Source organism: Vulpes vulpes, chromosome 13 (assembly GCF_048418805.1).
Source record: "Vulpes vulpes isolate BD-2025 chromosome 13, VulVul3, whole genome shotgun sequence".
Classification (NCBI taxonomy): domain Eukaryota; kingdom Metazoa; phylum Chordata; class Mammalia; order Carnivora; family Canidae; genus Vulpes; species Vulpes vulpes.
This window is the reverse complement of record NC_132792.1, coordinates 103590094-103595055: the sequence shown is the minus strand read 5'-3', so window position 1 is coordinate 103595055 and position 4962 is coordinate 103590094. Positions and strand designations below refer to the sequence as shown.

The 4962-nt window shown below is 38.4% G+C and overlaps 1 pseudogene; it reads left to right on the top strand.

Moving 5' to 3' along the window:
* Window positions 1–445: 445 nt before the first annotated feature.
* LOC112918775 (ubiquitin-like-conjugating enzyme ATG3 pseudogene) lies at window positions 446–2987 on the top strand (annotated as a pseudogene).
* The last annotated feature ends 1975 nt before the right edge of the window (window positions 2988–4962 follow it).

The following is a 4962-nucleotide window of genomic DNA, read 5'->3' as shown; positions in this document are numbered from 1 at the left end:
GGCATATAGTTTATATTTCTTTGCATTTGGCAAACTTAATGTTTTTATATTTAGAGACTTACTTTGAAAAATGGCACTATTTTAGATAATAGAAACATATGATAAAATTCTACACATTCTTATATTCATTTAACATATTCATACTCATTTAACTACTAAGAAAAATGTATATAAAAGATAACAGGGATCCCTGGGTGGCGCAGCGGTTTGGCGCCTGCCTTTGGCCCGGGGCGCGATCCTGGAGACCCGGGATCGAATCCCACATCAGGCTCCCGGTGCATGGAGCCTGCTTCTCCCTCTGCCTGTGTCTCTGCCTCACTCTCTCTCTCTCTCTGTATGACTATCATAAATAAATAAAAATTAAAAAAAAAAAATAAAGCTTTAAAAAAAAAAAGATAACAAAAAATTTTTAAAAGATAACAAAATAATTTTTACCATCTTGAAGATGTGTGGTGTGATTAATCCCACCTGCCACATCTCAGATTCAACTTCCATCATCAGCTATGAAATTAATTCAAACCAAGGGTTTATTTTCCAGATAGTTTATACCTATGACTTAAACCTCACAAAGCCAGTTGCTTCTCCCCAAGCCACACAAAAACCACAAAGTATTTCACTGGCCATGACACCGCCAATTGGTGATGAAAAATTTCCTTGTGCTTTTGACATTTCTGTGTAAAACGACAGCTGCTTCACTCACTTGGAAGCAGCCTTTTTCCCCCACTGGGGATTAAAATCCCCAGTGGAGGTGGGTGGGCATCTTGCTGGCAATGTTGCATGCATACAGAGATTCTTAGATACTCCATAGCTGACAGCTAAAATGAACTCATTCTGTGAGGGATATGTTTTCCAGTGGAAGACAGCCAGACCTGCTTTCCTTAGGGGAATAGACTATGAGGGGTACTGTGGCCCTGTTCTCATCATAGTGAGTCTAACGCCCACAGTCACATGGGGCCAACTATGTACATTGTAGAAACCAAAGGCTAATACTTTAAGTGCATCTTAACTACCAGAAGGAAAATCCTAGGTCAAAAATGAGCAGACTAACTAGGGGTGGTGGAAGGGGAGGAGGGCGGGTGTTGGAGGGGAATGGGTGACGGGCACTGAGGTGGACACTTGACGGGATGAGCACTGGGTGTTTTTCTGTATGTTGGTAAATTGAACACCAATAAAAATTAATTTAAAAAAAATACTCTTAAAGGAAAAAAAAATGAGCAGACAATTTAAAACAAAAACGTATCTATGAATGCACTGGGTCCTCCTCTTTTTTTCCTGTCATCATCATCATGATCAATATTATATTATTATTCTCTCATTTGACCTATGCTCTTACATTTCAGACTTCCTGAAACTTTAATATTGTTTGTTCCCTCTTTCCTCTGGTCTCCCTTCTCTTCCCGTAGGTACCTTAAATCATACTCTCAATGAACACTCTCATTCCTTGTGCTCTTAAAATTCAAGCTCAGGGAAGAAATGAGATGAGTTTCATTTAGTCACATAACCTCAATCAGTTGAGCCCTTAGAAGGCTGCCATTCTGATGTATTCCATACTAATTATTTTGGCCCAGATCCTACTGATTTTGTTTCAGTTGTCATTAAAATGCACCTTGTGAATGGCACTCCCTTACTCATCAAATCCACAACTATCATGCAGAATTGCAGTGTGACTTCTAGGTTAGCTCCACATGAACTCAGGGTAATCCTAGAGTGTGGGATACAAGTAGGAATCAGAAGACTCCACTTTATATACTGCTCCCACTGTGGTGTGGATCTGTTAGTCTCATAGAGTTGTAATAAGGATGAAAGTGCTTAGTAAAGGGCAGGGGGACTTGTTAATATTGACTATGACAATTCAGAGCAGTAGAGTAGAAAGAACTCTGTGGAGATTTCAAGTCTTCCTTCAGCCATTTAACTATGTGACATCATTTAACCTCTCTGAACTTCATTATCAGTATCTATAAAATGATAACATATTATTTTAGTGATATAAATGTGTATATATATGCATATATAGAAATACATGTTTTATATATATGTGTGTGTATGTATATCTAGATCTGACACTTCTCTGACTTTTCTAAATGGTTATTTCAGAAAGGTACTGGAAGTGGCTCAGTACCTGATCCTGGTCCTCAAGGAATCAAAGTTTGAGGAAACAGGTGTTATCACCCCAGGAGAGTTTGTGGCAGCCGAAGATCACTTAGTCTACCACTGTCCACATGGCAACAGGGGAAGAATTGAAAGTAAAGGCATACTTACCAACAGGCAAACAACTTTTGGTCACCAAAAACGTGCCTTGCTACAAGCGGTGCACACAAATGGAATATTCAGATGAATTGGAAACTACCATTGAGGAAGATGATGGTGATGACGGTTGGGTAGATAGTTATCATAACACAGGTATTGCAGGAATAACTGAAGCACTTAAGGATGTTACATTAGAAAGCAAGGACAATATAAAACTTCAAGATTGCATAGTAGTATGTGAGGAGGAGGAAGAGGAAGAGGAAGGAGAAGTTGCAGATATGGAAGTATATGAACAGAGTGGATTGTTGGGAACAGATGAAGCTACCCTAGACACAAGGAAAATAGTAGAAGCTTATAAAACTGAAACTAATGCTGGTGGTGAGGATGCTATTTTCCAAACCAGAACTTATGATCTTTATATCACTTATTATAAATATTACCAGGCACCACGACTATGGCTGTTCAGCTATGATGAGCAAAGGCAACCTTTACCAGTTGAACATATGAAGACATCAGTCAAGATCGTGTGAAGAAAACAGTGACCTTGAAAATCACCCTTGTCTCCTATCACCTCCTCTGTGTTCATACAGGCATGCCAGGTGATAAAGAAAATCATTAAGACTGTTACAGAAGGAGGGGGAGAACTTGGTGTTTCTATGGATCTTCCAATTTTCTTAAAATTTGTACAAGCTGTCATTCCAAAAATAGAATATGACTACACCAAACACTTCATAATATAATGAAGAAAGCATAGAATCTATCCTAATTATTGGTTCTGATTTTTATTTTTTAAAGATTTATCTAATTATTTGAGAGACAGCAGGGGGAGGGAGAGGAAGGAGAGAGGCAGACCCTCTGCTGAGCAGGGAATCCATGCAGGGCTTCATCTCATGACCCTGAGATCATGACCTGAGCCAAAATCCAGAATTGGACATTAAACCAACTGAGCCACCCAGGTGCCCCTGGTTCTGATTTTTAAAGGATTAACCCATACTTGTGATCATTGACCATATTCACAAATGGGTACAATTTCTTTAATAGAGGGACTTACATGGTTATGCATTAAATTTTAAAAATTCCATTAAATAGCTATTTCACTGATTACCTATGTTAAAAAGTTTAAGAATATCTCTGATAATTTTCTAATAATTTCTGTATTGCTGATCTCCAGAGTAATGGAGAAAGTCTCATACTTGCTAGTACTAGTACAATGCAAAACACATAGTAATTATCATTAAAATGAAGCCAACAATAGGTAGCAAAAGGCCAAAACCTGTTACTACAAAAAAACAACAATAAATTTATGGCAATGTATAAAAACTCCCTTCTTTTATCACTTATTTTAAATATTTTATTTATTTATTCATGAGAGACACAACACACACAGAGAGAGAGGCAGAGACACTTCCTGCAGAGGAAGAAGCAGGCTCCATTCAGGGAGCCCGATGCGGGACTCGATCCTGGATCCTGGGATCACGCCCTGAGCCGAAGGCAGACACTCAACTGCTGAGCCACCCAGGCGTCCCATCACTTTTTTAGAGAATGTCTAATATTGTTCTTTCTCCCCTATGATCTATATTATGATACAAAGAAGCTCTTTATTACTCTAATTTTTATCAAGATTCCACTTTTCCTAAATAAGCCCATGATCCCTAAATTTCTGTTTCCCTGTTGGTTTCTCTTGTGTTTCTCATAATTTTATGTCCACTTCCTCTTGATATCTCTAACTGGATGTTTCACAGATCCTTGAACACAGCAGCTCCAAAATCTGAACTTACCATGTTTCTTTCCCAAGCTATTCCTCCTCAAATGTTTCTCCTGCAACAATTGGCCAAATATCCACTCACATGCTCATAACAGAAATCTTGCAATGATCTTTGACAACTCACTTTCTCTCACACCCCATATTTGTTGATTTTTCTCTTAAAATGTATCTCTAATTTATCAATTTCCCTCTACTTATTTCCACTATTGACTCCAGTGTCATTGATGAACCATTATTGCCTCTTCATTTTCTTTTTATGCTGACCAAACCCTTTCCCAGCCTGTTCAAACTCAAATTTGAATGCCATTTCTCTTTTTAAAACTCCCATAAATTCTACATTTTTAGGCTAAACCATCATATTACTAGCATGTCTGGGTTTTTAATATACAAAGGAGTAAGTATGAGGGAGTGGAGTGGTTATCTACTTGGAAGAAAGAAGTGAGGGAACTTTTCTTGGAGCTGCATTTGCTTGGGATGCATGTTAACCCTGGCCTCATCAACAGTCACATCCCTAGCATGGCCTTCAATTCCTTGAAAGCAAAAAAAAAAAAAAAAAAAAATTCCTTGAAAGCACCAATTCTTGCCCAACTTCCTGTCTCGCCTTATGTCTTGCTTCCCCTTACTCACTGTATTGGGGCTTCATTGCCTAGCCCCATCCTTGCCTTCTCTAAATGTACCAGGTTCTTATGCACATTTGCTGGTTTTCCCTCTGCTCATATCACTCTTCTTTTCACCACACTTCCCCCAAATTCCTAATCCTCCCCATTTTTACCATCTTTCTAGTTTCTGTTTAATTATCACTTCTTCAGTGAAGGTATCCCTTTTCTAGGTCAGATTCTCCTCTTCAATGTTATGAGGTACCTGAATTAATCAGTTATAAAACTTATTACACTTATAGTGACATGATCTTTAGGAAGCCTTTTATTTGAAGTTCAGCTACCTCACTCATT